Here is a 12,270-nt window from a genome sequence, read left to right as displayed (position 1 = left end):
AAGAAGCAGGCAGAAGAAGAGATTTGTTTCTTTTTTAGTTTTGACTGTTACTTTCTGAGTACCTGGAGAATGTGGTGAGCACGAGTCCTTGTTGGGCTGGAGGGGAGCACCATGCAGGGTGTGCTGTCTCCTGCAGCAGAGCTCTTTTCCTCTTTTTTGGCTTCTTGGCAGGACTGTGCTGGCCCCTCAAGAGCTGAGCCCATGGAACAGGAGGAGGTGACTGCAGGCTCTGGGCAGGACAGGGCAGTACTGGAGCCTTTCTGCTCCATGGGTTGGGTTGCCTGGGGCAGCTCTTTCCTTTCCCCTGAGTCCCAGGGGATGATCCTGACGTAGCTGCATCCGTGGAAATTTTGTCCTTTGAAGCCATGTGTGCTGATTTGTGATCCTGTTTACTCAGGACAAGTCCATGGGGCATTTTCAGAGGGTCAAGACTTCTTCTCAGGCAGTGAATGGCATCTTTGACATTTAGTGGAGGTTTTAACCCCATAATTAAAATCAATCCTCACTGGTGACAGGGAAGAGCTGCCCAGGGCTGAGCCACCTCTCAGCCCTCCTGCAGAAAGCAGATTATTTCCCATGTGAGGAAATGGGTTAGGCACAAATTATAGGCTTCAAGGATTTCTTCCAAATTTATATTGCAATAAATCAACAAATTGAAGATGCACCTCTGAGTGTTCTCTAAAGCAGTGATGGGGAAACAGGCTGTGCCATGAGTCCATGAAGCCCCAAATCTCTCCTTAGATGGGGAGGGGGTATGTTTGATTTTTAGTTTGGATAAAAATTGCAACTTGATGCTCTGTAGAATGCCAGAAACACCACAGTTTTTGATTGCAGGAACCAAGTTTTAGCTACTTCCCCAAATTCCTCCCAAGTCACCTCTAGTGTCTTGAGGGCACTGGCTGTGGTGTGTCCAGGACCCCAGCAGTTTGTCTGCAGGGAGAAGTGGGAATCTTCCTAGCAAGAGGGGAATTTCTGGTGAATTGGTGTGAGGGTGGTTAAGCCTTAGAAACATGCTCAGAGTTTGGCCTGAGGGATCAGACTTGGTTCATCAAACATGTTAAATAAACCCCGTGGTGCTGATGGTTCTTTGCTCAGCCTGTTGTTTTCCACTTGAAGGAGGCAAAGTTGGTGGGTTTGGTAGCATTTGCAACTTCTAAACCGGCGTTACCCTCCTGGGATAAACCTGGGGGCAGAAGATGCTCTGAGCTGGGAGACTTGGCTTGCTCCAGCATTGCTTCCCAAAGCACCTCGTGCCTTGTTGTGGCACCAGAGTTGGCTCTCCAGAGCTGCATGGCTTAAGTTTTCAGTGTGGTGATGGTGGGAATGTTTTCCATGGAGCCCAAGGAGTGCTCTTGGCTGCACCACATCACTTTGGACCATGCTGGTGGTGGTGATGGAGCCAAATCTGCAGCTATGCTGAGGATGGAGCCTGGGCTCAGGGCTTTGTCCTGCTGCCACTTTCACAGAATCTGGGAGGGACTTGGAAGTGGCTGGAAATCCCCTGCTCTTGGTTTCCTTCAGAAAGTAAATGTCAGGAATGCTTTCCTTTTCTTCTTGCAGGGATTTAAGGAAACTTCTTGGGCAGCCAGAAGGGTGCCTTAGTCCTACACAGGTTGTTGCCTTTTCTCTGAAGGCTTTGGGCAGCAGAGTTTAAAAGTTCAGCAGGGGCAGATGATTTATATTCCATGAGTGACCCCTCCGTGCTGTCTCTGAGATATGTCAGGATGCAAAGCACAGCTCTGGCTCCTGCCTCCCTTTCTGCCTGGAAGTAGGTTTTGTGTCAGAGGATGTGTCTGAAGTTGGCTCACTTGGAGCTGGATGAGAATTTTCCCTGTCCAGAGGGTGATGGTCCCACAGCAAGGTGGAATCTGGGTGATGCTGGTCCTCAGCTGCCCTTATGAAGAGAACTGCTGGGATTAGAACTGTTTGCCCACAGGGAGCAGCTCCAGGGCTCTGCTCCTTGCTGGTAGCTTCTGAGGAGCATCTTTATTCCTAGTGTTACCTTTCAAGCAGGTTAAGAAAGGATCACCTGACTTATTCTTTTTGCAGTGTGGTTTTTTTCCCAAGCCCAACGCTGTGATGTTGTCCAGAGAACAGCTCTTAACAGAAACCTCTCTCCACCTCTACAGCTGCAAAGGTCCCTGAGGCTTCTGCTGTATTTTGAAGCAATACCCACAGAAAAAGCATGATTTGCTAAAATTTGGGGATTTCCCTGTGTTCATGCTGCTCATGGATGCTCTGTACAACTCAGGAGACTGTGTCCATCCCACTGGCCATGGCCCAAGTCTAAGCTTAGCCTTGATGGAGGGATGGAGGTGGTGCCTTTAGCTGCTTGCAAAGGAGGAAATCCACGTCTTAAAATAATGAATGGTCCCTGAAGAGCATCTTTTTATTAGCATGTGTGTCTGTGAAAGCCTCCAGTCTATAAATACCCAGTAGTTTCCTCCTCAGGGTCAACGGGGAGAACATGTCTGGTCTGCAGAAGGATTTGTGGCTCACAGAGCTTGCTTGCACCAGGAGGACAGGACAGGACAGGACAGGGCAGGACTATGCTGGGTCACACCATGCGTCAGGAGCAGGATGAGGAGCCAAAGATCACTTTCCACTGGAAAATGTCTCCTTTTTATTGCAGTTTCTCGGGGTGGGAGGGGATGGACTCAAAACCAGCCTGAGTGATCCTTCCCAGAGCCTAGACCCAAAAGGCATGCCTGGGGCCCAACGTGGGGTGATGCCAGCTTGCAGCATGGCTGGGGGGTGTCTCGTTATCATTAGGGCTGTGTTAATTGCAGGAGATGCAGTGGAGCAGGGAGAGGGGAGGGGATGTGAGTCTGTCCAGCTCGGGCAGGGAGGCTCTGCCTCTACTTGCTGCTGCTCCTGCCTGCTGGCTGCCACACTCCTGGGTGTGTGTAGGAGCCTGCTGCAGCCCCATTAATCATTACCTTAGGGAAAGAGAATTCTTTGTGAAGAAATCCTAACCCTGGTAACCAGGAGCCATGCTTAGCAGCTTGCTGCTGCTCTGAACCCTCCTTTGATCTTTGCTGCCCACCCCAAGTGTCCTCCCAGAGGCAGTGAGGCCAACCCCATGGCACTCATCCCTGTCCCTGGGTTGGGATCAGGCACAGCTGAGGCTGTGGCAGAGAAAAATCCAAACTTTCTGGGGTTGGAGTCACACTCCTGGTGTAAGCAGGATGCAAGCTGCAACACTTTGTTTGCTTCCAGGGCCTTAGCACAGGGCTCGAGGAGCCTCCTGAGCATAACTTTGGGGATCCCTGTGCTCTAACAGAGGGGTCTGAGCTCTCTCCAGCAGCACTGGGGGGTTTGCAGGTCCATGGTTATAAGGAGAAGTTGCTGTGGGAGCCAGCTGGTCCTTCAACCACCTCATCTTCCCTCTCCTTGCACAAACCCAGGCTGCCCAGGGTACAAAGATGTCATCTGAATGACATCTGAAATGCTTTGCTTTTCTATTTGATCATCTCCGTTGCTTCTGTTGGGTTTCCCAGAGGTTTGTGATGAAGGAGCCACTAAATTGCAGATTGTAAGCCCACCAGTGTCCCATAAGAAAGTAGAGATTGTACCCTGTGTCCTTGGGAACAGTAAATCTTTGGAAAAATGTATTGATTCCCAATCCTGGCTTTGCACTCTGGGTGAACTTTGTCCTCACAAAATAATAGAAGGTGATTTTTCTTTGCCAGCCAGCTGGCCTTCAGATGAGCTCCTCACAACCCCATCACAAGCTCTAATCCAAGCAAACATGGGAAAGATGATTTAGGATCTGGGAAGAGAAGAAGCTGTATCAGTTCCTAATGAGGTTTAATGCTTAGTGTCATATTCTCAGATGTTGTGCTTAAGTATTGCAGTTGGGGTTTGTCTGCCTGTTACCAGATCAGTGGTTTTTAAGCTCTTGGGGTGATGCAAATGGTGGTTTTGTTTGTTTGAATTAACTGCAAGGCAACAAAATAGCAAAACAGGATTAGAGGAGGGATTTGGGGAAACAACTGATTTCTGTAATCAGATTTGAATTGCAATCTGTCTGCTTTACATGGGAGTGAGGTTACTGGGAGAGGATGAGAGGAGGTGAGGCAGAGCTGGGTGGTCAACTCATGGTCAGGTCTCAGTGGTGCTACATGAGCCTGGCCATCAGCTTGATTTTTAATGTGTGCTCCTCATTTTGCAGCTTTTAGCTTGTTAAAATCAAAAGACATTGCATGGCTCTTGGGATTTCAGGGTAGGGAGCCATCTCCTTCCTTGCAAGCAGCTCATTGCCTTGCTTTTCACCCCAAAAGGTTCTTCATGGGTTGAGAATCGGGGAGCAGCTGGGGTGGGATTGGGGCATCCAGGGTATTTCACAGCCTGAGTGATGCTGAGGGGGCTTTTTCTTCAGGACATCTGCTGCCCCGTGGTGTAGGGGCAGAGGGTTCTGTAGGATCAATCCTGGGGCTTTATGAGCCCTTCTCACCAAGTGTTGGTGCTTAGGGATGTGGTTTGGCACTGGCCTTGGTGGAGTTGGGTGGATGGTTGGACTCGATGATCCTGGAGGTCTTTTCCAACCAGAACGATTCCGGGATTCTCAGATATATAGGGGATGGGAGTTCTCTTTTTCAAAGGGAGAATTCAGAGGGAAAAATGACTTATTTATGTAGGTATGTCTGTAGCTATTTATTTATTTATTATCTGCCTGAAACACTTCTGTCCCTCTGGATTGCCTTGTGTACCTTACGTGCTTCCAACAGCCCATCCCACACAACACCTCTGCTCTGATGGGCTGCAGAGGAACAGATTTAAGAGTCTAAAATAAATACTCCCCTCGAGTACCTTTCCATCGAGGTGTTTTGTTTTTTTTTTCTCCAGCAGCACTCACCCCTTGGCCAGCACGCCCACCCTCATCCCACCATCTCCAGGCAAATCCCTTAAAGCTCTTCCTCTTTCTGCCTAACAGGGATTTTTTCTGTGCTTGGAGGTTGCTGCTGAGCCTTTCCTGGAGGAACATGGAGTGAGAGAGGAGCTTCAGCAGACCCTGGCTGCCAGTGCCCTTTGCATGGACCCTGATGGACACGGAGGGAGGACTGCATTACCATGGTGATGATCTTAACCAAAACTGGGCAAAACAAAGGTGCTGACTCTGTAACATGCAGGACTGAGCTGGTGAGCTTTGTGAAACCTTCCTTCAAAACTCTTTTGCTGGTGCAAACTTTATAATAAGTTTTGGTTGGTTCTTTTGGTTTTGTTTTTTTTGGGTTTTTTTGTGTTGTGGGGCTGCATCTTAAATGGTTTATAGCACTGGTTTCTATCAAGCTGCAGTCATATCCAAGAAGAGGGCAATTAGTAAATGATTGGAGTGCTGTGGCTTTTGCATATGTGAATTTCAGTAGGTGTGCAATGGAATAAAGAAGAGAGAAAAATAAAATCATTGCTGTGATTAACAGAGATGAGAAGTTGCTTCACCAAGAGGGAACAGATGCTCATCATTAATAGGAGGATGAGCAAGTGGGGAGCAGGGATTAGGTGGGAGATGGGGAAGGGCAGTGCTGTGGGGCTGAACTCTCTTGCTAGCAACCTGGAGAGGTGCACATCCCCCCAGGCAGAACAAGGAGGCAGTGATAAAAATATTAAAAAATAAAAATCAGGGGCATTAAACAGCCCAAATGATGCTAAAAGAGATGAGTGAGACTGAGTGTACTGATGGTAAAGGGAAAGGAGGGGAGGCTTTTTTTATGGGGGCAGTGTTGGAGCAAGTGAGGGAGCTGGAGGAGGAGGTGTGAGGGGATGGAGAGCTGTCTGAGAAGCCTGGAGCAAGGCTGGTCATGGCTCTCTGCTCCTCTGTCCTCCTGGAGAGGTGCTCATGGTCTGAGAAGAAATGAGACTGCAAGGCTGTTCCTCCCAGGGTGTGCTGAGAGCCTCAGATAAGGGCATGCAGGAACAGGGCAGGAAGCATCTGGCAGGATTAGCCATAAATGGGCATTTGGGGCATAAAAGAAATAAAAATGCCAAAGTTTGCTCAGGATGACCAACTGTCCAGCTGGGTTTCCTGGGCAGATAGCAGAGAGTGCTGGGGCAAAGGCAGGCTGCCCTGGCAGTGTATGGTGGAGGAGAAGGAGGGCAAGCCAGAGGCAGCATTAAATCCTGCCTTAAAAGGATGAAATTTGGGAAGGAAGAATATTGACATATTAGAAAAATATCTTTGCTCTGCTGTTGGCTCCTGCTGAGAAGGAGCATCTCCCATGGCTGCTGCTGGGGTGGCAAGGAGGAAACCTGAGCATCCAACACTGGCTGTGCCTGGGACAGGTGGAGGGGAACTTGGTGTGGAGAAGCAGAGGAGAAGTAGTTTCTTCTACTGCCAGGGAAAGGGATGGGCACCTGGGCTGCCTGATGGAGCTGCAGTGAGAAACTTTGTCCCTGTGTGTTTGCTGAGTGCCTCCAGCAGCTCTGGGGCTGTGCCAGTAGTGCAATGATAGTCCTGCTCTTGCACAACTTGAATTGCTGGGTTGTCCCTGGGCTGTTAAACTGGGGCAGATGTTCACAAGAAGAGTGATCCACCAAAGAAAGCAAGAGTTTTTCTGTTGACTTCATGGGAAAAAGGCAAAAAGCAAATCCTAAAGGGAATAAATGTCTGAGGAGCAGGACAGGAGCACCTACCAACTACCAATTGGTTCCATTCCCAGTTAGGTCTTAAGACAAAACTTACAAAATGGTAATTACACTCCTTTTGAGACCTGTGTCACCTAGAGATGTCCCTTGCCCTCTCTGCTTTTGCAGGCAGTGGCTGGTCTCTAGGGTTGGCACACAGATGGGCACTGGCACAACTGCTGCTGTCCCTGGGCCTTGTCCCACTTTCTTGCTCCACTTTGGCCACTCTTGGGAGACAGCTGCCTGTCCTCACTGTCTCCTGATTAATTCTACCTGCTGTTTCATAAGGTGGGGTTTGACAGGTAGAAACAGCTTGGTTCCACCTAGAAAACTGACACAAAAGAAGGTGACCAGCCCTTACCTTCTCCCCATCGTTGGTTTCTGCCTCTGCATCCCTTTATCTTCAATATTTACCATATTCTGTGTGTGAGGTGGGATCCTGTTGTTGGATTGCTCTGGACAGGCAGGTGCCAGCCTTCAGGATGTTATTTTTACTGCTCTTGGATGAGCAGGCAACGTGGAAAACACGGATCAGGAGAGAAGATGTCAGCGTGGTAGCTTAATGCCAGGTGAAACACAGCGCAGCCGAACAGGGAGGTCGTGCTGGTGCTTCCTTCAGATGATGTAAAGATGATGTCAGATGGGATGGTGTTGCCAGGAAAGACACTTCAGGAGCTGAATATGGATATTTTAGGGGACAATAAAAAAGCCATTAGTATGGAAGTGTGTTTTTGCAGACATAGCTGAAATGGTGTGTAGCTGCGGATGACACATTGATTTATTGCATATAAAGCTGTCCATGCCCATTTTTAGAAGTCTGATGATGTCTCATGCTGTCAAAAAGAAAATTCTTGGGAAAAGAGAGTGTAAAAAAACATCCAGTATTTTTTTTAACACATATAATGATGTCTCTCCCCTGTTTTCAGTGCAAATCAGCACAGTCTGAACGCAGACTCCCCAGAAGTGTTGGGATGAGAACACTTGGCCTTAGAAACACATTATATGTTTAAAAAAACCTAAAATAGCTCCTTTGTACCTGAGCAGGAGGCCTTAATGGCCTTGGATGGGGTTCAGATATTGCTGCTGCTTTTGTGCAGAGTGGTTTCTGGTTCCCCCAGTCAAGTCTGTGAGAAGTGAGTAGTTTTTCTGGTTGTTTGCAGCACACTCCAAAGATGAGTCAAGGACCTACCCTCTTCTCCTGTGGCGTCATGGGTAAGTAACAGAAACCTCTCTCCCTATTTACTCCACCTCTGCTCCTTCTTCCCTTATGGGTGGGAAGATGTCCTGACTGGCTGGATCTCTCCAAAAAATGCTCCCCTGCAGACCCTGGGGTGGGCATCTCAGTGGGGACCACAGTGGTGGCCACCACTCCCATGCTGTCCTCGTTCCCAAAGGTGGTTGTCCTGCCCTCTTGCCATTGCTGAGTGAATTCCTTATCTCTTTTCCCCTTCCCTTTGATTTATTTGCTTATTTTTAGAGCAACTTACACAGCTGAACTTCTAAGCATTTTGGGTCTGAGGCTGCTGTTGGGTATCCAACCCCATGATTATAGCTCTTGACTGCTTGCAAGATGCAAGGAATAAATATCAGGATGATCACTACAAAGTTCTACCACTTGGCACAAAGTGTTTGGAGAGACCTCAAAGAATAGGGAAAATGTCTTAATTTTTGCCTTGGACAATACCCATGGTATAGGGTGTTTAATACCTTTTATGTCAGAGCTTGCTGTCAGATTTTGTGCTGAACAGACACCAAAACTCGTGGGGGATTGGTGCCTCAGCTGATGATCTGAAAACCTGGTAGTGCTGGAGGATGTGCTGTTAAATTGTGTTCTGTAGGGGGGAGGCAGTCACCAGGCAAAGTCTCAAAACCCAATTAAAATTGTAGGTCAGGTTTGAGCCAAACTACTTGCTCTGAAAGCCAATCCTTTGCAGACAAAGAGGCTGCCCCTTTTCTTCATGGACACAGTGCTCATTAGTGTTAATGGGAGCTGAGCACATGCATTGACAGGAGACATTTCCCAAGCTCCCTGATAACTCCAGTCGTTGGGGGGCTGGGGGAAGATGGAAAGCACTGGGATTTTTTCAGATGAAAGTCACCAGCTTCAAAGTCAAGAAGGGGTAGAGGCAGCCCCATTCCCTTTCTCCTGCCTGACAAACAGGAGTGGGGAACAAAGAAACCCAATGAGATGGTTTTGTCTTGTGCTGAGGCACTGGCAGGCTCTTTGGCAGATATGAAGAGTCTCTGCCTAATTGAGAAGCAGTTTGTTGTCAAGAGCTTTCACAAAGCCTTCTGTGTCTTCCTAGAACTGTGCTGCTCTTCCTTGGCTGCCAAATTATCCTCTGTCTCAGGGGACTGGATGTCACCTCCTTGACCACAGTTTGCCACGTTATGGTCTTTATCATGGCCAGTCAAGAGGAGCCAAGCTCTCCAGCATGCAAGTTGGCTTTGCTTTAATTTTTGATGTCTTTCCTGAGCATTCCTCTTAACATCTCCAAACAAGGGAGACATCACAGACCATTCCAGTGTCAAAACTTACTTAGCTCTTTAAATCAGTCCCATCATTGTAATGGGGGAATATTTTAGGTCAAAGGGCCAAGTCCCTGTTGGTGGAAAGCTCTGAGATGAATAACCACAGTGATGTTTGGGCTGGTAGAGGTTGATACTCTTGGTTCCATGGACAATGATGAAGGGGATGGAGGGAAGTTGGCTGAATTTTCTGGGGTTTTTTAGCCTGAAGTTGCTGAGGGTCTTAGTAAAGGATCTGCCCTGTTGCCAGCTCATGGCTGGTCCTGGTGGCCATGGGACAGCAGGGCAGAAGGAAGCCCAGCCTTGGCCAGGCTGCCAGAGAGACCATCACCCAAACCCTGGAGCATCCCATGGAGGTTGGATCAGGAGCATTTATCTCCAGGAAGGAGAAGGAAGAAGTTGGGGTCTGGCTTAGAAGATTCAAGATGAAATGCCTAAAACTGTAAACTCAACAATTTTATTTTGATGGGCCCCTGAAACACCCAGTAATTGTGTGATTGTTGCATAGAGGTTTTTCTACCTTTTTTTCCCCTTTTCTCCCCCCAGTGAAAATACCAATGACTGTGCTAGAGAATGAATGCAACCTATTAGGAAGGTGGGGTATTATTTTTCACCTACTATCTTGAAATTTTTCTGTCTTGGGGTGGACAGCAGAAGGAAATCTACAGTATTTTTAAGATGCTGACAGCTACAGCCTCCTGTTTTCTGTATAAGCAAGAAATTACCTTTGGGGCCAACTGCAGACAGGGTTTTGTTGAGGTTGTGCCATTGCTCTGCTTTCAGGACCAGAGTCCAGGCCTGGTGATTTTTTGCATGTTGTTTTCATTTCCCATCAAAGCACAAGATCCATGCATTGTATTTTAATCTTATTTCTGCAGTGGGAAGGCTCAATGGCACTGCTGTCAGTTAATTGTGACCATTAAATTTGTTCCACATTTAGAAATCCTCTCTAGAACATAAACAAGGGGCAGTGGAAAATGCAGGCTGCTTCTTCCCCTGTGCACAGGGAGCAGGAGACCAAAATTTGACTTGAATAATGTAGGAAAAAAAGGAATTGGATGTGCACCCGTGTGAAGGGAAATGTTTGGGTTAGGATCCAAACAGAATTTATCTGCCAGAAAGGAGAAGAAAAACTGATTGAAACCCATAATTGCATTACAAGTTGCCATAATAAATTATGTATTAATGTAAATTATTTCACGGGAGAAGAACGTAGAGGAAACTTGAGCAGAAGGATCATGCATTATGTATAAAAAGGAACTGTAAAATTATTATAGCAGCACATTTGTGTCGCTGTAGTTAAAGTTGTGTCAGCGTTTTGGTTTTACACCCTTCTCTGTGGTTATGAACGTGGTTGTTAAAATTTACTCTTGTGTCACCAGAGGAGCACATCAGTCGTTTTCAAAGCCTTCAGCCTTCCCAAAGCTGCAAGCTCCTGGTGTATCCATGCACTACTCACTCAAAACCTGGAGCTCATCATTTGGAAACCTGCCTGTGGTGGATCTCCATGGGGCTGTGTAAGAGCTCTCAGGGATGTTTGGAGGGGAACATCCATCTCCTTGATTTTGGGATGTGACTTCAGCCCGTGAGTGCCCTGAACCACTGAGGTTGCACAGAGAAAAGATGGGTGTTGTTAAGGTGGATGTTTCACTAAAAAAGTGAAGGTTTTGCTTCAGGAAGCAGGAATAGTTTGGGTTTTGGGTCCCCCTGAGGCAGGGCTGCCTGTGAGCTCACAGCTGGAACCTGAATTTCTCACTGCTTCACGTGTGGCTTGCAGGAAGGCTCAAGCTCCTGCTGCCCCTGCCAGAGAGGGCAGGATGAGAAACTGATCCTCCCCAGGCTGCTGATAACAACCCTCAGTGTCCTAGGAGCTGGGAAGCTATTTGACAACCAAAGAGATGCCAGGAAATTCACTTGGTGCTGCCTCACCCTTGGAAAGGCAGATTTGTGGATCAAAATGTCTCGAAAGAAATCTGCTGGAAGTGCTCACCGAGTGACTCAAAGTGTTTTGCAGTTTTGAGTGAAAATCCAAAAGGAAGATGCTGTTCCATCCAAGGACAACTACTGGCCAAGAAGGACCTGTTTCACCCAGGGAAGAGCTTCTCGTGCCACACTTCCATCCTGCTCTGGCTGGAAATGTTCTTCTATCACTTTTTCCAATAAGCAAAGGAAGCTCTTCCAGCCAACCTCCTCAGTTGGGAACCAAGAGGTTCTCATGGTGGGTTTTCTCCTGGAACAAATTACTGCCTCAGGGTAAACCAGGCTGAGGTTTGTAATGTAGGAAAATTAATACACACTTAACTGCAGCAGCATTAATGGTTCTGCTGCAATTACCATTGTCAGCGTGCTCAGGATGGGAATCATAGCCTTAAAAAACAGAACACAACCAGCTGCTTTCCCTCAGTAAAGCTTCCCAGGGTCCTTTAATTACACCCCCTTTTCAGCTGGGGGAAGTTTTCTGTTTGTTTGAAGTGGAAAAAACAATTTTTTTGGGTTATCCTGTAGTTTAGGACAAGGTGGAGGGGGAGATGTTGTGCCAGGGTCTCCTCCCTGCCCTGCCAAATAGAGAGGAGTACAAGGGGAAGAGCAGATCACCCCCAGCTGAGAATAATGGTGCAATTACCATTTTCTCTGCAAGGTTTGGAAGATTTATAGCTGTTTGTGCTGAAGCAGGGGGTGAAAGAGGAAGGTGTCCCATATCCTCCTCACCAGGACCTTTTGTACAACGTGACATCTCCGGCTGGAGGATTCTGGCAGCTTGCCATGAAAAAAAATCAGCTTCTATTTCTGTTTCTTTTGCCTGCTGACCTGACCCAAGAAACCTCGCTGCTGGCAGCGTAATAAGGAGGGGAAAATAATAAAGATCTGAGCTGAGATGTAGTTGTTTAGTGCAGATTTCTCACTTTCCATTGTGTTTAGTAAAATGAGGACGGCGACAGTTCAAATGCTGTGTGGTTCTTGAGGGCAGAGCCAGGCTGCTGGCAGCTGGAGCTGTCACAGCAGCAGCTGGATGTGGGGAGAAATGGGAAAACTGGTGGAAGGGACCCCAAATCTCACCTCTGGACATGAAACCAAGCCTTGGTCAGAAGTGTTCTGCACTGTTGCATCTTCCCTCTC

At 47.7% G+C, this 12,270-nt stretch overlaps 1 protein-coding gene across 1 annotated transcript in view; it reads left to right on the top strand.

Annotated features, from left to right (window-relative positions):
- Positions 1 to 12,270, top strand: part of FAM53B (family with sequence similarity 53 member B) — a 38,730-nt gene that overhangs the window by 13,124 nt on the left and 13,336 nt on the right. Inside the window, 2 exon segments of the mRNA XM_030453583.1 lie at positions 4,958 to 5,142; positions 7,785 to 7,836. The gene's annotated coding sequence lies outside the window, so the exon portion shown is untranslated.

The sequence above is a fragment of the Calypte anna genome, chromosome 6, assembly GCF_003957555.1.
Source record: "Calypte anna isolate BGI_N300 chromosome 6, bCalAnn1_v1.p, whole genome shotgun sequence".
NCBI classification, from domain to species: domain Eukaryota; kingdom Metazoa; phylum Chordata; class Aves; order Apodiformes; family Trochilidae; genus Calypte; species Calypte anna.
This window is presented reverse-complemented; position numbering and strand designations above follow the sequence as displayed.